This window comes from Drosophila miranda, chromosome 2 (genome assembly GCF_003369915.1).
Source record: "Drosophila miranda strain MSH22 chromosome 2, D.miranda_PacBio2.1, whole genome shotgun sequence".
Classification (NCBI taxonomy): Eukaryota; Metazoa; Arthropoda; class Insecta; order Diptera; family Drosophilidae; genus Drosophila; species Drosophila miranda.
The window spans coordinates 21,602,297-21,621,869 of record NC_046675.1 but is presented as its reverse complement, the minus strand read 5'-3'; the positions used below and the strand labels follow the sequence as shown (position 1 = coordinate 21,621,869).

Sequence of the window (19,573 nt, the reverse complement as noted above, 5' to 3'; positions counted from 1 at the left end):
GACCCGGAGACGCAGGGGAAAAATCAAAGAAAAAAGCAAAAGGAAACAACAGCAACAAAAAAAAAAACGAACGAGAAGTAGAAATACACAAAAATATTTACAAAATATTTTCCACTTCAACGAAATGGAAAACGCGACCGCCCGAGCGCTGCTAGCAGCACCCCCCTCCCCCGGGGCAGTGGCACCTTCGGAGGCGCCCACTGTGGAACCCCCCGTCCCCCATCCCCTTCCTCATTTACGGTGCGCCACTGCATTCCCCTGTCGATCTGACTCTTACGGTGCATTCCCTTGTAGATTCTCTGCTCCCCTGCCATCACACCATCTGCTGTCTCTATGTGTCCCTCTCCCTCGTTCGCTGCTGCATAGCGGCTGTCTCTCTACCTTCCTCTCCCTCCCTCCCTCTCGATGCTTCAGTTGCCTTGGCTTTTGTCTGCTCCTCCTACTCCTCCTCCTATTCTTCTTCCGCTCCCCCCTCCCCAACACTCTTTGAATAGCGCTGCGTCTGGCAATGGCTCGTTGGCGCTGCCTTCACTCCCTCTACCTCGCCTGCTCTGCTTCCCTCTCTCACAAAGTTTCGGTTTCTGTCTTTGGCGCGTCGACGTTGACTTCGGCGCCGGCTGCCAACAAGCGTAAAATGCCTTTGGGAGCAACAACAACAGCAGCAAATGCAACGGGAGAACTGCACATGGCAACAACAAAGCCATGGAGAGAGGGAGAGCCGAACAGAGCAACAACAACAAAAGCTAACTGAACTTGACTGAGAAATCAACGGCAGAGGCAGCGGGCAGAAGCAGCAGCAGAAGCCGAAGCAAGCCGAAGCTTTTGATACACTTCGATAGCATTCGTTGTACTCTCCTCCCACCCTGACGAACGTCAACTGAACTTGACTGAGAAATCAACGGCAGAGGCAGCAGGCAGAAGCAGCCGCCGAAGCCGAAGCAAGCCGAAACTTTTGATACACTTCGATAGCATTCGTTGCACTCTCCTCCCACCCTGACGAGCATCTCCACGAAATCATGCATTTCTCTTGGAAGAAAAAGCGTATAAAAAAGAAGGAAGCAAGCGGCAAAATACGACAAAATGCTTCTTCAAACCAACGAAAGTTGAGCAAAAATATAAAAGATGGATCGCACTCTTATATTTGTATGCGTGTGTGTGTGTTTTTTTTCGCTCTTTTTCTTAATTGGCGAAACGAGTTTTTAATTGATTTTCTTTTTTACGTACGAGCAGAGGATTGCAATGCGCTGTGACCCACAAAAGTGAAAACAAAAATTGTTTAAACTTGAGAGAGTGTGGCGTGAAAAATCCAGAGAAAATTTACGAAAATAGCTAAGAAATCAAACAGAAAAAAAATAATTTTAGTTGTATGCCGAAACCCCAAAGCAGGCCTATCAAACCCCACATTAGATCATCCAAAAAAGCAACTAAATTAAAAGCCAACTATCGTTAACCTTTTGAACTTTTCCTCAGTGGGGGCGGGGGGGAAAAACTTCCACAAACAACAGTTAAAAAAGTAATTTTTCCCCTCAACCAAAACTTGATGCTCATCCAACGTTAATCCCTCCACTCATTGGACCCCTGGGAGGTGACTCCATGATATGATAATTATATGGCGCCACACACAAAATGGAGAAAAACGAGTGCGGGATGGGGAGGAGGGGGGAAATGGAAAATGTGAAATTCATTTTCATTTGCGGTGGCGAAACTTCAACGCGACGGCAGCGGCGGCGACCACTCAAAATATGAAATGGAAAATGTGTGAATATTTCAGTGGCTTCCCACCTCCTGATGGCGGCACATGTGGCAGGCAGCAGAGGCAACAACAAAAACAACAACAACGGGGCATGTCAATGTTAATTTAGTCACCGCGCCACACAAAAAAAAAGTAGAGGGAGAATGAAACAATTCCATTGGGTATTGTTAGGGCCGAAAAGCAACCACCTACTCAACCAGAAACCACCTCCACCTCCCACCTAACCCCACCCCACCCCCACCCTGTTAGCCTGATTTCCACATGTGGCTCTGTGTCAACTTTTCATGAAATTAGTTGGCAACATGACGAGCTGCCAGGGAAATGTCGCCAAAGCCAAAGCCGCTGCCGCTGCCAACCAGAGCACACACACGCCCATTAGAGTGGGGTGGGGGGTTGGGTGGGGCCGCCTCTCTGGTGCAGCTGACACCTTGGTCCCAAAGTAGTTTTCGCTGTTTGTTCGGGAGACCGAAAAACGCGAGGTCCATTGGGGATTACGGGTACGAATGTACACGTGTTGCAACACCACCGCAAACGCGCAACGCACCACAGCAGCAGCGGAACAGCGTTGGCGGCGGCTAATTAAAAAATTTCCCTCATTTCATCAAGCGAGGCGGCAGCAGCAGCACTCCACTCCTGGGGTCCAACCCATTTAGTCGTCTAATTATTACAAATGGCCGAAAGGCGCAGGCAGCAGCAACAAAACAGCCAAAAAGACTGCGCAGAGGGAATGCACTCACAAATTCATTTAAGTAATTAAATGGTCATTCCAAAAGTGTGGAAAAACAACTCCAGGCCAATGAAAATTTGGCCAAGAAAACAGTGGGGGAGCTAGGGGGTTTTTGCACCTCTTAGAAAGGTTAAAAGTTCCGCTTGAAAGGAGTTAAAAGTGTGCAAAAGTGGCAAAAGTAAACTAGAAATATTATTCTATTATATAAAATATATTATACCTTTAGATAATAAAAAATAAATTAATGAAAAAGAATTTCAAGGGAAAACTCTAAAATAAAATATATACTGAAATTCTATTCAAAATTCATCAATAATTTCTATATTTTTGGGGTTCTAAAGGTCTCTAACTCGGTTCAAAAATCAACTAAAACTTTCACCAATTTTCAAGGCTATAAAATCTTTTTTTTTTATTAATTTAAATTTCTTAAAAATGTTCTAAACTCTTCTAAAAATTATTAAATATCCACCATAAATGTACGAAACTCCTCCGAAAATTCCTCCTTTAAATCCTTCCAAATATTTGTGTACTTCCTCAAAAATCATTTCCATAGTTCTGTGAAAGGATACCCCCTAAAAATTACCTAATTTTCCTGGACCCACTGTGCCACGCCGCCAATCACTTTATTTCCATTCAAGAACTTTTCCCGTGCTGTTGTTGTCTCGAGAAAATCTGTTTTTCCTGCCGTGACAAACACTAACTACTTTGGCTGCCCCCCCCACACGCACACCCCCTGCCCCCCGCGGTGGCTCAATTTCCTGGCAATCCAAAAACACTACCGAAGTATTCTGTTTAATCGATAAAAACATTTCAACTGCAATTTGGCTATCGCTTAGTGCGAACATTTAGCCAGGAAGTGGAAGTGGAGGCAAAAACTACTTTTAGATACAATATCCAGCCCCCGCACACCGCACAGGGCCATACAGATATACAGTTACAATCCAATGGTGTGGAAAGAGATGCAGATACATCTCAGAGCGGGGGCGAAAGAGCAGCAGAGATTCTATCCTCTGCTTTTCTCTAGGGAAAAGTCGAAGGGAAAATCGAATGTTAGATGGATTTAAACACGTGTGTGTGTGTTTGTGTGTGCAACAAGCTAAGATTTGAGGCAGAAACAGCAGCCAGCAGAAGCCATATTTGAGCTACAAAAACAGAACCTGAAAGACCCGGCTCTCCAACGATAAGGCTAGTCCAGTTTCAGTTTCAGTTTCAGTTTCAGGTCCTGCGTCCTGTTTCATCTCCTGTCCAGCTGTCCAAAATATAGTGGCAGGAGTAGGGGCATTAGAACATCGTAATCGCAGGAGGCACAACAGCCGACGGAAAACCGGGTGGATTTTTCCTCAATTTTTCGTTACACGGCCATGGCGGCAACGAAAAACAACCCCCCCGACCAGAATAAACCCCATTTCAATACTCATATGTGTATGTGTGTGTGTGTGTGTGTGTGCTGTCTATGGGGTTGGTTTTTCATTTATTCCACATCTCAAGCGTAGAGCACAGCCCAGTTATTGAAGTTTTTCCCTCCGAAAAAAGGCCAAAATTGTGCACTCATTTAATTAGATTGTAGCCGGAAAAAGTTACTCAATGAATTACCAAGAAAAGCGTCGTTTGGAAAATCCTTACCTGAAATGAAAGAAAGCGAAATTTTCAGATTAGTTGGGGGTAAGCATATTAGAGAACAAATTAAGTTAATGAAATGTCGTTTTCCCCCCACACAAGCCCCACTCCTCAGCGATTTCCCGTATGGCAATTAAATCTTTCCTTTGAGGGCCAAAACTAATTAAGAGAAAAGTCAATTGCAGACGCAGCATCGCAGAGAAATCTCAATACCAAATTCTCAAACGTGTTGATTAAAAGACCATAAAAATAATAAGCAGGCGATGAAGAAACAAAAACACATCAAGAACAGTCGTGAAAACGGAGGAAAAAATTACTTAATTAGTTGGCCGAAAAGAGCAGGCCAAGGGGACAGGAGTGGGCCCAAAAGAGCAGGCCAGGCGACAGGAGCGGGCCCAAAAGAGAAGGCGGTAGGAGCGGGCCAGGCGGCAGTGAAAAAAGCAGTTCGCAGGCCTCGCCAAAGTGTAAATTGAATGAAATATTCATGCAGAGATTTCTACAGACCGCAAGGTCCGGAGTCCCGTCCCGGCTCCTCCGTTGCATCCCCGTCCCAAAATTGGCAACATTCAACGCGTCTCCTTCTGGAGGCAAGTGCGAATGCCAGAGAGCCTGCCTGATGTTTTATTGAATTGAAAATCTCATTATCACCTTCAAGCATTCTTTGAATGCATTTCGCAAGGGGGACAGGTGGCATGGGGCATGGGGCATGGGGGGACCGTGTGTGGACCTGCTTTTTGGGCAGCAGCAGTCATGGCCAACGCATTTGGCAGATACTCGCAGCTAATTATCGTAATTATTGCAAATTTACAAATTGATATGAAATTGATTAGTGCCCCGGTCCGACATTGGCCGATGTGGATGCTGGGGATACAGGTTGCTCTGCTCCCCTGCCCCCTTCTTGATGGCAAGGGAAAACCCGTTTTCGTTTGGCTCCGAATGGGAATGGGGCATGGGAATACATTATGGCCAAAGTGTTGCTTGCCACTTAATGAAGATGCCAAAATGGAGAGTGAGGGGCAAGAACTGTACTGCCAAATGGGAGGCAAAGGCAAGAGAGATATTTTTTTTGAGAGGAATAGAGGAATCCACACAGTATTTCTGGCAATTCTTTATCTGAGATTTATTTTATTTTAATTTAATTTGTTTGCTTAATAGATTTATTTAAAAAACTTTAATACTAGATTTAATCCGAGACGACTGTAAAAACAAATCAAAAGTCTTCAAAATTCAAACAAAAGCCACTTCGCCTCTCGCTTAAGCTCTCCCTTTTTACCTCTTAAGCTCTCTCTACCGCTTAACCAAGGCAAAGCTCGCCCTCTCCCTATCTCTCTTTGTTGTTTTTGCATTCACAAAAGCAAAAGTAAAACAAGAACAATGGACAAAGAGACAGACAGACGACAGTCAAGGAGACAGAGAGTTTCAGTGTCGGAAAGAGAGTTTCAGCTTCGCTCCAGAGAGGGACAGACAAAGGGCAAACATGAATAAAATTTGCGTAAAAACTGGACAACAACTAAAATGTGCAGCAGCAGCAAGAGCAGGAGGAGGCGAGACGTACGACACGAAGACGCTGGAGAACGACGATGAGGTCGGTCGGCATTTCAATTGGAAGCGAGATAAATAGAAAGAGATGGAGCGACACTGAGACTGCAGGCAGCGTCGGCAGGCAGCAGGCAGCGCGTTGCTTAATAAAAAAATGCGACAGAAGGAACGCAACCGATCCGGAATGATGCTTCTGCTGATGATGATGATCAAAGCTGTTGATAATGATGATGATGATGATGCTCGTTGATTGCCGACTGCTGTGTGAATGATTTGCTGTGGTGTGTGTTTGCTTTTGTGTTTGTGTGTGTGTGGCGCGAAGTGAATTAATGGCTTAATTGAAAAATTTGTTCTCACCATGAGAATTTTTACACTCTCACTTGCTCTCTCTTTCTCTCTCTCTCTCTGTTTCCGCATGAAAGCAAACAACATGACAGTCGAAATACGCGACAAATTGTGTCGTTGTAGGCACCGCTATAGTTCCATACAGTGAATACTCTATGGGTGGGAAGGCTTTGAGGAGTGAACTTCGAAGTAGAGGCAATCGATGGGTTTTCTGCCTGGAAGACCTCTTTCTGCCATGTATCACTGTACTGGTGTTCAAAACTTAGTTCACTGAATATTTAGGTGGCATTTCCTCTAATTATCATCCATACAGATTCTATAATGCACTGGGATTCCGTAATATTGCCACATTTCATTGGGAGCTCTTTATACACCCAGAGAAAAAGGACAGAAACACACCGGTTTTTTAAATATATTTCTAAAACACATTTAAATATATTTTTAATCCCAATATTCATTTTAACTATGAAATATATTTATTTTTTTCTCTGGCTGTAGGGGAACATCATCCACCATCCATTGTCTGGAGAGTATTACATCAATTTTTAGGTAACAGTTTTTTTTTTGTTCCCATAATTTACCTTCCACACAGCCGCCGACGGCCGACGGCGGACGACCGCCGACAGTTACTAATTTTCAACACCCTCTGCCGCCCATGCCTCTCTCTCTCTCTCTCTCTCTCTCTCTCTGCGGGTTGCCTTCATCGTCATCGTCCGCGACGTCAGCGTCATTCGCCCCGTGGGTGTTCATGCAAATGGTATACTTTTCACCTGCTTCCTTTCGGGGGGGGCCCCTCCCCCTGCACCAAGGCCCACCCCTGGGGGGGGGCGTCCGGCATTGGCCCAGGGAAAAACTATATGGATATGGATATATATGGCCATGGCATGCGTGCCGCTTGCCGCTCGCTGTTGCCGCTGCCGCTGCCACTGCGGCCCGTACGATGGAGTACCGGTGGAAATTGCATGTTATTAGCCGCATACACGATCCCTTCCACTGATAGCAAAACCATATTTTATTTATACGAGTACTCTTTGTTTTTGGTTTTTTCCAACACAAAATTTGCGCGCTTAGACATTTTATTTACCAATAACCAAACGACCGACGGCAGTCAGAGCCATGGCCAAAACCAGAGACCAGAGGGAGAGGCAGGGGGAGAGACGGAGGCGAAGGCGGGCACCAGTTGTTGCAACAGTGTCGCAGCATAATAAGAAGAAATTACACCAACAACAGAGGCAACAGCAGAACAGGAGCAGCAGGCAGGAAGGGGGCGAGAGTGGGGGTGGAGTGGGGAGTCGGGGGTAGCCTTGCGTGCTAACATGCAATTTCAATGTAACCAACCAGAAAGCGGACACAGGAAGGGGGCAGGGAGGGCAGAGAGAGAGAGAGGTGGTTACAGTGTACAGGGGTCACACAGAGAGAGAGAGAGAGGGAGGCAGAGAGGTGGGAGCTAACACGTCTATAAAGAATTGTGAATAAATTTCCAAATAGCAAAAGGCAAATGATTGGAGGCAGCGACAGTGGAGACACGAACTAAGAACCAAGAAATTTGAATAAAAAAATAGAAAAAAACTCAATGGAAAAATATCAGTTAATGTTCAAGATTAAATTTTATTTATTTGTTAATTTTTATTATCAGAATTTTTAATTGATAAATCATCTTTTTAATTTGAAATTTTTAAATTTTTCAAATATATAAGAAAATAATTTTGATTTTAAATTCAAATTCCTATTTCTCAGAACATTATTTATCTTTGAATGATTTATTTAATATTAAATTATTACAGTATGAAAGAAAATCTAAAGAAATAAAAAAATTCCTTAGTTTTAAGACCCTTTTTCTGCATTGAATCGTTGAATTTTCAAGTGTCCAGCCAAGAAAAAAAGATGCTCAAGGAGTATAAAGATTTATGAGGATTCTAAATCCTAGAAAATTTAATTTAAAATTTAATTTCCATAAAAATAACAATAAAAATTTAATTTCGCTAATAAAAAGACCACATATCTCAGTTGTGGCTAGGAAAATGTATTAAAAATCATACGGAATGCATTTTTTTAAGCAAAAAAACTAAAACATAATTTAGAAAAGAAAAAATCACAAAATAAAAAAGAATTGCGTTGTAAATCTAAAAAAAAATGTCGCAAATAAATAAAAAACTCCGAGAGAAATCATTATTCATGACTTTTTAATTAATCAATATTCATAAATATCATAAAATACCCATAAAAAAATTTATTTTATCCGCCATCTATATAATTTCGTTCCACTGTTTTCCATATAAAAAAAATAAACAAAAATATAAAGTATACGCCACGTGTACGGCACAAAACGCATGAGACGGCAGGCACCCTTTCCCCAACCATCAATACTCGTTCGTGTGTGTGTGTGTGTGTGTGTGGGGGGGATAAATATCCTCTCTAACAGTAAAATCCTAAAACCCAAACGAACAGGGTAAAAACTTTTCTGTTTGTTTATCATTAAGACATTTTACACTTTTACACGGGATGGTTGTTGCCCCTTCGTATAATCTCCACCCCCCACCCGCTGCTCCTGCGGCTCCTGTCATATGTGGATGCCACATATACATATATCCTGTTGTGTATATTTGTGTGTGTGTGGCAGGATATTGGCGTCGCCTGTCGCCATGGGCTTGTTTGTGGAAAGGATTACAACGTAGCCACAAACAACTGCGACTGCGACGGCGACTGCCACTGCCACAGGCTACAGGCCACAGCCAGTGCTAACCAAACTCCCAGAGCCACTTCCTTCCTCGTATTTCCATATTTTGCCTCTCTTTCTCATGTAACCTGGGCCTCGCTCTCTCTCTGGCGCTCTCTGCTAATTACAATAATTTTTCTAATGTTGCGGCATAAATTTGTAACGTGACATGCCCGATAAGCGATCTAGCGCTGGAGTCAACATGACAATTTGCAGAGCCAAAAACCCAGAAGCCAGAAGGCCTTGGAACACGAACGAACATGGAAGAGCCCAAACAATCAACATGAAGTCGAAGCACACACTGGACAAGGTAAGAGAGAAACGATAGAGCCATAAGAGTCAGCCGTAGAGCCACAGAGCCACAGAGCCAGAAACGTGTGCAGCGATAGACATCAGAGCGGATCGTACGGATTTACTTGGATCATTGTCAATCAGTAGGGGCCTCGAATGGCACTGGAATACACTCAAAGAAAAATGGTAGTGGGGAACGAAAGAAGTGCCTAAGCTGGAGATATGGATAGTTCTCAGATAAAAGTAATTCCAATATATGTAAATTCTGTTTTGGCACAGAAAATTCTTAAATATAGGAACCCCTTAAGGAGTGGCTCTTATTTTATTCGTTTTTTTACTCAAATAATGTTTCGATTGTAATGATTTTCCGCAATCTAGTAGATATTATTATTATAACTGATTCTGCATCAACAGTTTTGTCGTATCTCCAAAATTAAAGACCCTACAAGTTTTCCTTCCTTAAAAAATGCGAAAAAATATGATCCGATCGTAATGATTTTCGGCAATCTAGTAGACAATAGCATTATATATGATTCCGCTTTAACAGTTTTGTCGCATCTACAAAACTGTAGATCCTACAAATTTTCCTTCCTTAAAAAATTCGAAAAAAAATGATCCAATCGTCATGATTTTCGGACATATAGTGGACAATAGCATTATATATAATTCTACATTAAAACTGTTCCCCTTAACCTCCAATTTATGAGTGCCACAGGATTCCACACTGTATATTCTCAGAGATTTCTTCAAGATTTCCCCCAGTGCATGGACGTGCTTCTGCTTCATTGAAAATGCGCAATTAGACGCCGCCAATGGAACGCCATTTGCCCCCCAAAGACGGCCCGACACGGACCGCCCGAAAGAGTGTTCGGGGGGGAGGAGGGGCCATGTGCGGCAGCAGGTTGGGGTTTGGTTGGGGTATGGTTGCGGTGCCGCCGCCGGTGGCATTTAACCGCTGTAAATGAGTTTATCTGGCGCAATCGGGCGATCGGTTAATCGACAATCAGCAATCGGCAGCAATTTTCGGCATCCGCTTTTGTGATGTCGCATCGCGTAGCGTCCGCGCGCATGTGCAGTGCCCCCGGTGCCCCCGGTGCCTCCATGCCCCCCCGATGCCTCATTGCCTGCCTCTGGTTGAATGGTTGAATGTTAATTAATTGAAATGTACAAAGACGACAGCGCCACGGCAGCAACAACAATGCCTGTCTCTCTGTACCCCCCCGTTTTTGGAGGCGATCGCTGGGCGATAAGCAAATTGCAGGCGCTGCAGTTCAAAGGAAAACGACAATTATGCGCCAGGCACTCAGGTCTCTCTCTCCCTCTCCCTCTCTCGTTTTTTTCTTTGTACTTCTTGGGGTTTAATGTGGCGAAAAACATGGCGCAGCCTCCAAGGATATGCAAAATGGGGTCACGGAAAAGCCATGTATCCTTCCTTTGGGAGATCTCTATTTTCCTCTCTTTTATCCCTCGATTTATCATCGCATCAACGCCCACCATTTACAGGCTCTTAGGAGACCGAGGAGACCCTTTCTAACAACTATTTCGAGGCGCCTCCAGGGCCTCTCTCCCCAGCACCTCCCTATTTTTTGGGTCAAGTAGCAACTGTCGTTACTTCTCCCAGTTTTCCTTCGCTCCACCTTCGTTTCTTGTGTTTTTTTTCTCTGTTTTCCTTATCCTTTATCTTGTGGCATTTGTTGTTGCCGCGGGTGTTAGCCTTTCCATTGTTGCAAGATGCACATGCGGCAGGAACAATGTGAAAGGGCAGCAAGGGAGACCCCAACAATAGGCAACATGGTCAACAGAGGGAGAGGAAGAGAGAGAGAGTGGGAGAGGGAGAAAGAGTGGATGTTAGCCACGTTAATGATGACACGCGCCCAACTAGACGCTGCCTGCTGGCCGCTTGCCGCATGGCGCAGTGGATCCCGCAACAAATTAACATACAAGGCAGGAGACAGGCAACGTGGCCGAGGATGGGGCATGGGGCAAGCTGCAAACTGGCGTCAACCGCCAACGCAGTCGTCGGCAGTCGGGCAAGTGGATGCCTGGTTCCATGTTGCTGCCTGCCTTCCTGCCTGCCTGCCCCTGGATGTTGCTGTTGTCGGTACAAATAAGGCGAGTGCACAATAGTGCACCTTTGGGGCAGCCGCAACACAACAGCAGTGTTGCAGCTGCAACACAGAGTCCACTGTTGTCCGGACAACAGCTTACTGGGGATTAAGTCAATTGCACTCGAATGTCAACCCAAATGCCGCAACAAGTTGCAACGTTGCAAGCAGCAACGGCCGCAGCAGCCAATAACTTAATTAGCCATGGACGTAGGCTCCATGTGGCAGCGTGGCACGTTGTGTGTGTGTGTGTGTGGGTGTAGGACACGGATTAAGGGGCCTTATGTTGCTGAATATTTTAATATTTGTAGAGTTTTGCCAGGCACTGGATTGCAGGCAATGGGGGGTGGGGATTTATCGATTAAAATCGATCATTTATTGGTGTTTCGAAAGCCCTAAGAATTGCTTAAAATCTAAAGACATTGATTAATGTATTTTTATTCAGTAATATGTTCGTTTTTATCCCCCAATCTTTGTATATCATATATCCAAAAGAGTCTACCAAAAAGTATCTTTATCCCGTACTCATTTATCAAAAAACAAGCAACAATCTATCTACCATTCAACTGCATTTCTCTCGGGATCTCTGCTTAAATATATTCTAAATAATTGAAACACTTTTGCCCAAAATTTATGTTAAACAATTCGCGGGCACCTCCTCTTCATTGATTCATGGATCTGCCTTAAAAGAAACCTCTCCCACATTTGACAGCAGCTTTAAATTCAAGCAAATTAATGAGCACCAAAAATCAATGGGAACTAGATTTTGGCCCAAAGCAAACACACACCGAAAAACTGGGCCAAAAGAGCCACACGAAAATCAGTGCAAATCGAAGCAAAAATCTTCCCAAGCTGCCGCCGGCGGGGCTTTTGGGGGCTTTGATTAAGCGCCTGGTGACATTTCTATTGCAAAAAAAAAAAGAGTTTGAAGGAAAAAGAAACATAGAAATTGAAATTGAAATTAATGCCAGATTGATGGCAATCTTTGGCGGACTGGACTGGACGATGTCGTCTGGCATTAATGGAGGAAAGACAGAGCGATTATATCTTGGGGCCTTCAAGCAAATGAAGCGCATAAAACGCTGTAAACTAATTGCAGCGACTGGAAGATACTTTTCCTGGAGAGGTACAGAGATTATCTGGCTGGACAGGTGACAATGACAGCTTCATTATAAAGTAATTTACATAAATCAAGGCCTCAGCTAAGCCCCCTCCTAACTGCTAAGCCACACTGGGAGAGAGAGGAAAATTAATTTTTAATACACCCAAAAGAGAGAGGGAGAGCGAGAGAGGGAGTGAAAAACTGCAACTGACAGGAGTCACATGAGAGAGAGATAGAGGATAAAGGACACCCACATGGCTCCTGCTGCTGCTGCTGCCAGACTCAACTTTGGCTGACACGTTGCAGCACTTGCACCCAGACTCCTGCCACCACTCGAGCACTCTCTCTCTCTCTGACTTATAGTTTGAAGTGGAGGCTAAGGCTCTGGTAGTCTGTAGTGCGTGTGTTATTCAATATAACAGCATGTTGAACAGCACAGTAAACAACAACAAGCAGCAACGGCAGCAAGAAGTGCAACGTCGGTTTGGAAAATCTAACGAATATGTAAACGATATGCTAGAAAAATGTCAGTCAAACTGTCGCTTCCAACACACGCTCGGCAGCGGCAGCGGCAGCAGCAACATTTAGTCACTTGATGCTTATATTGAAAATTGTTTCTTGCTGCAGGACTGAGAGAGAGAGAGAGAGAGAGGGGAGGCATTCTGCAGCCAATAGTTGCATCCGACAAATGCAGTGAAAGAAAATACAAGAGAAAATACGGAAATTCTAGGAGGATTACTTAAGAAAAGTGGATTTTTATTGGGGAATAAATAGACAGACAATTGTTGGTGTTTTTCAGAGCAAAGCCAGGCATAAAACACACATTTTCAAATGCTAAGTCGCACTGGAAGAGGGCAAGTGTGCGCCAAGACAGACTAGGAGAGAGAGAGAACAAGAAGAAGTGGGCTAAGACACACTAGGAGAGAGAGAACAAGAAGAAAGAGTGCGCTAAGCCACATTGGGAGAGAGAGGATGAAGGAAAGAGTGCGCTAAGCCACACTGGGAGAGAGAGAACAAGAAGAAAGAGTGCGTTAAGCCACATTGGGAGAGAGAGGATAAAGGAAAGAGTGCTCTAAGCCACACTAGGAGAGGCACATAACAAGAAGAAGTGCGCTAAGCCACCTTGGGAGAGAGAAACAGAAAAACAGCGCCTGTTTTCTTCTTTTTAGCTAAAAAAAAATCAAATACAATACTTATAATTCTTAAATGGATCTTTTTGGTAAATAAAATTAGTCTTTAGGAAATTTAATTGCTTATTAAATTAAATTTATTAAAAAAAAATAATTAGATACTTAAAAGATATTTCTAAGAAGATATATAAAGATGAGAAGATACATCTCTGCTATAAGTTTAGGTCATTTTTTCTTTGAAAAAAATACATTTGTGCCCCAATTTATGCCTCAAACATGGCATTCCTTCATTAAAAGCATCCAGAATATGTCCCCTTACATTTCTCCAGCCTAAAAAAACCCCTTGAATCCCTCGAAATGTCTCTGCCAAAACTTCAACCTATTTCCCGATGCCATTTGCCATTCGAAAAACCTCTCAGTGTAAACCATAGTTTCACCTCAGAATACTGTTTTATTCACAGTACAAGCCAGAACCAGCTGTAGAACACAGTCACTGCCACAGCCACTGCTGCCGCTGTGGGGCAGACGTAGCGTAGAAAAAATCAACACATTTATGGAAATTTATTCATAGAACTTATGAAACCGATAGACAACGGACAGCAGCAGCAGCAGCAGCAGTACAGAAAAAAAGCTGCCTGTCTGACGGCAGTCCCCCACAAGTCTACGGGGGTTTGGTCCCCCCCTCCCTGCCTACCTCCCAGCACCGTTGGTGGCTGACTTTCAAGCCTGGTTTAGTTTTTCGCCAAACAGTTGGCAGTTTTTGTACCTATTTTTTGTTTTTTTTATGTGTGCCCCACAGAACACAGCCTTGGGGGAAAGAGAGAGCCGGCGAGCGATTTGTGCAACGGGGAGGCGTTGAAATGATTGCCACAGCCACTATATAAATATGCGAGAGATCTCTCTGTGTGCAACAAAGAGATTCACTCGTTTGCCACACAATTTGTTGATGGTTTCCCCATGGAGCTTCGAGGGGGAAAATATGTATGAAAAATATGCCACAAAAAATTATTGTAAATAAGTGCAAATTGTTCGGGTGGGCGACTGTCAAAAGGGTTTTGGATCACTTTATTGGAGGGGAAAAACATTAAATTTGTATGGGAAAATGCCACCCCGGAAGTACTAGCTCTCTTCCAGTGAAGCTTAGCTGCTTATCGTGGGTTTCTTTCTCTTCCACTGAAGCTTAGCAGTAGATAAAGGCCTTCGATCTCACTCCAGTGACGCCTTATTGCTAAGAATGGGCTTCGATCTCTCTCCCAGTGAAGCTTAACAGCAGGGAATGGGTTTATTTCTCTCCTAGAGAAGCTTAGCCCTTAATAATAAGCTTCTATCTCTCTCCCAGTGTGGCTTAAAAGCTAAAAATAAGCTCCTATCGCTCCCACTAAACCTTAGCACTTAAGAATGCTATACTATCCCTCTCCCACTGAAGCTTAGCAGTATAGAATGGAGTTATATCTCTTCCAGTGAAGCTTAGCCCTTAATAAAAAGCTTCAATCTCTCTTCCAGTGTAGCTTAGCAGCTAAAAATGAGCTCCTATATCTCCCAGTAAAACTTAGCACTTAAGAATGGTATTCTATACCTCTTCCAGTGAAGCTTAGCAGTATAGAATGAAGCTATCTCTCTCCCAGTGAAGCTTAGCGCTTAATAATAAGCTTCTATCTCTCTCCCAGTGTGGCTTAGAAGCTAAAAATGAGCTCCTATCTCTCCCAGTGAAGCTTAGCTGTTAACAATGGTCCTCGATCTCTCTTCCACTAAAGCTTGATAGTATAGAATGGGTTTATCTCTATCCCAGTGAAGCTTAGCACCATAAAACGTGTTTATTTCCCTCCCCGTGAAGCATAAAAGCTAAAAATGATCTCCTACTTCTCTCCCAGTGTAGCTTAGCAGCTAAGAATAATTCATATGCCTTGATTAATGTGCTCATCAACGACTTCCAACATGTACCCCCACAAAAATCATGTAAAAAACCAGCGATAAAGATCACAAAAATTAATAGATTCCATTTGAAGAATTTCCCGCTTGTAATTACACAAGAAAATTCTTGTAATATTTCATGTTTTGTTGTGCAGTTTTTTGTTCTCTTCACGTACGGCGTATCGTATTTGCAAATAGCAATTAAATTAATTGTTGACTTGAATACTTTTGACGCCATTCCGCGTGGAGCAGCATGGAGAGTGGCACATCATTATTACGAATACAAACAGATAAACGACTGAGTCAATGTGTGTGAGTGTGTGTAAACATATTCAGGCACTCAATCTGCAGAGGAAAGCCACCGCCACACACGCGACAGAGAGAGAGGGAGCGAGAGAGAAAACTAAAAAATATGCGCGAAAATATGATTTATGGCCATTTTGCAAGAGCCAGAAAGAGAGAGAGGTCTGGCTCTCTCTCGTTCTCGTTCTCGTACTCTTATCTGCCATCGCTCTTCGTATGCATCCATCGCTAATTATTTCATATGTTTTTCGCGCTCTCTCTCTCTCTCTCTGTCTCTCTTACAGAGGGATGCCCCAGCATCGATTCAGTTGCATTTTCCATTTAGAGGAAAACAACTTGTTTGATTATTGAACCGCGCAAATGTTTAACCCGCGATTTGCCGCCGCGATTTGCCGACTAATTTGTTTCTGTAAAACGTGCTGTCTCCCTCTCTCCCTCCCGCTCTCCTCTAGAAAAGATTTATGAACTGCTTTAATGATCTAATTAAATTGCAACTATAGCCATGAATACACTCGCTATCATTCGATTTCACAGGCGATTCACTCAGTCGCTGTTGCTCCTCTTCTCTCCCTTTCGCTCTTCACGTTTTTATTTGCATTTTTTTTCTTTAGTCATAAATCATTCAGGCACTCGCGCGCGCTTCCCTGGGAAGTACTGCCCGTACTCGTAGATGTATTCTCAATCTGAATATATCTATTGATTGCATGTATCGATTGACATGCGTTTATTCAAATTAATTTGATTACAGGGTATTATCTATGGAGCACTTTGCCATATCATTGTTTTAGCCGCCTCAAAATGGTCAATAATTGCGGTTTTAAACTGGATTTTTAATTGAATTCCTTTCAGAGAATTCACGGAATGATAACACCAGACTTGGGGTACTGGAAAGTGACGACAGCAGAAGGTATTTGTTTCTTTTTTTTTTGGCAGGAAAGAACACTTTTTAAAGGTTTTTTACGGGGGAAAAGAATTATGGCATTGGGATGGAAATAATTTTGAGGGATTTTTGGTGGATTTTATTGGTGTTAAATTCTATAAAAATAAAACGATTTAAGCTATGTTTTAGCTACCGAAAATAATTAAAAATTATATTTAAATAATAATTCCATTTTTTAGAGGTTTCGAAGATTTTTCATACATAAAAAACCAATCAAATTCTTAGATTTCCTACAGAATCTTTAAAAATCTTAATTTTCCAGCTAAAGAAAATACCCAAACAAATTTTCAAGACAATTATTACGATCCTAAACCATTGATTTCTATAATTTGGCCTATTTCTCTCTTCCAGTGTGGCTTATCATCGCCTAGGTTTAAGTTTTTGTGCCTTGATTTAGGTGTTTTTCCACTAGATCTATAGCAAATAGTGGACACACCATAAACCAAACCAATACGCACCTCATTTCCAAGAGACTTCTAGGATTTTTATCCCTTAAACAAAATCTATAGATTTATTTATCTTTCAAATTTCCCCATAAGAAAAAAAATACTTCATATATATTTGTTTATTTACCTTAGTTTTTCATGTGATTGTTTTCGTGTCTTTTCTATATCGCGATATATATCTATATAATTGTTGTTCTTGTTGTTGTTGTTGTGTAAAAATCGGTGCCCAAAATATATATATATTGATGTATATTTTTAGATATTTATTTGGTGTGTAAATATTTATTAGATTGATACACACAAATATTAGTTGTTTTTATTATTTTTTTTATATATATATTTAATATCACAATTTTCTTTTTTTAAAAACGTTGACGTTTTGTAGAAATTTACACTTAAGATTTTTTTATGATTATTATTCCTTTATTATTATTTTTTGTTTGAGGGGGCGTGGCGGGGCGGGGCGGGGCGGGGGTTTCTCTATTTTTATGTGTATTTTATGTTATATTTACAATCACAATATCGCGCGCGATTTAATCATAGATTAATCTTTACAATCGTACTCATATTTTTGTTGTATATTGTATATGGAAATGCGTATGTTTTAAGGTTTATTTTGTTGTTGTTGTTGTTGATATTTTTGAAATGTTGTTGCAAACGATAGAGAAGCAAAATCAATAGAAAGCGCGCCACAACGATGGCAATCAGAAGCAGGACAGCTACGACGACGACAATAAACGAAAGGACGACAAGATGCAAACGCAAATAATTTCGATGTTGGCGCGACGATTTGCGTTTTCTACCCATAAAAACACACGACGATTTTCGGTTTCCTTTTTTCACCCGGTGATTGATGATCGATGATTGAGAGAGAGTGAGATTGAGAGTGAGAGAGAGAGTGTCTCCTTATCAGCAGACGATGGTTGGGTCTTATCGGTGGAGCCCAAATAAGAATCGCAATCGCAAGGCCCGCTCCTCCTTCAATCCAGTGGCACAGTCGCCGCCGAAAAAGTTCAATGTTTCGGCGATAAGAATATTGTTGAAATCAAAATTTAATAATTTCTTCAACGATTTAATGATGCTCTTGTTGTCATCCGTACGATGAGATATTTTCTGCGTATTTTCCATGTCATTTTCGCATTGAAATTTCCATTTCCATTTCATTTCATGGTAAACCATGCCACAAACGGCGGCTCTTTCATTTTTGCGCCAAAAATTGTATATATATACGAACAAAAAACGTTTTGCTTATGTCACGGAATCACAAAGTTCTGGGAGTCTGGAGATCTGGGGTCTTGTTTTTGTTTTGGAGGACCACAAGAAATTCCCTTGAAAACTTTGAAACGCGCCGAAGGGAAGCGAAGACCAAAGTATTTTTATTTTTATATATTTATTTCGATTTCCTTTATTTTTTGTTTTCTGGTTCTCTGGAGTATTTTTGGGGAATGAACCGAAACGACGACGACGGCAACGGCGAACGAACAATACGTATACGATATACGGTTGATGGTAAACGAACGGGAAACCGAACGGCAGCACGTCTATTTGGCACGTTCATTCATTCACAACTGAGAAACTGAAAACAACGCCAGTCTGGGTCTCGGCCAGTGAATCACAATGAGCCCGGCTCGTAACTCGTAAATACTTCGAATAAACCGAACCGACACCAGGCAACAATGTTGCCGTGGTGTTCGCCTGCCGCCCGGCAGCATGTTGCCAGCCACACATGTTCCTTGATGGTTTTTGGTGATTTATGTATGGGAGAATTTTTATGTTTTGTTGTGGGACGACCTTTGAAATTTATGATCTGCACTGGACTGATTTTTTTAAGGCTTCGATTTCCAACCTTATGGTAAAGATCTTTGAGTTTGGGTTTTTAGTTTAGATTTTATCCTTTTTTTTGGGGAGATTTGGATTAATCTTTGAGGTCTACTTGATTTGGAGCTCATATTATGGACTTCCTTTATGAATATCTGCATATTTTGCATGTAATTTTCGGACGCTTAGGTCTTGGAGATCATTATGGCAGATGATGTTTTAAATCTCATTTTAGACACCTCATTTGATAGAGGATGATGATGGATGGATGTTTAAACGGATGTAAAGACGGTTCCCCACTTTAATTTTTGATTTAAATATTTGGCAAGACTGGAAACTTTCCAAATATAACCAATTGGCATCCAAAAGTTCGAGCTATTCCATAACAAACTGGCAAGACACCGATGTACTTATTTTTTTGGCCAGTAGTGTATGTATTTATTTTATTCCAAAAAATATGTATATTTTAGGAGCTCCGATTTTTATATTTTTTGCATCAGATTTATGATCTCATACTTTTGAAGCTCTTCTTCTGGAAGCCCTTCTTCATTGGCCACACACATGTTGATGGCTGACAAATGTTGCCCGCGCTTTTGCCGCCGACTTGTTGCCAGACACATGCTGTTCGAATGTTGCCAATGGAAATAAATTCAAAATAAAAACAACAACAGACCATAAAACTATTAAAAACGCATAAATTAAACAAAAATTCAAGTAAATCAAATATAAAAATTAATAATAAATTATAAAATTATACGAAAAAAAAAAATGTATACAAATAATAAATCAATTATTGGAGAGCTTTTTGTTCACTAGGAAAAATCGTAGAC

At 42.0% G+C, this 19,573-nt stretch overlaps 1 protein-coding gene across 4 annotated transcripts in view; it reads right to left on the bottom strand.

Annotated features, from left to right (window-relative positions):
* The window catches only part of LOC108155748 (homeotic protein antennapedia), a 41,301-nt gene extending 24,044 nt beyond the window's left edge, over positions 1-17,257 (bottom strand). For 2 of the 4 annotated variants that reach the window (XM_017286778.2, XM_033388893.1), the window contains exon 1: positions 17,053-17,257. The gene's annotated coding sequence lies outside the window, so the exon portion shown is untranslated. The remainder of the gene's footprint in view (positions 1-17,052) is intronic. The other 2 variants (XM_033388894.1, XM_033388892.1) reach the window with 2 other exon arrangements.
* Positions 17,258-19,573: the final 2,316 nt, after the last annotated feature.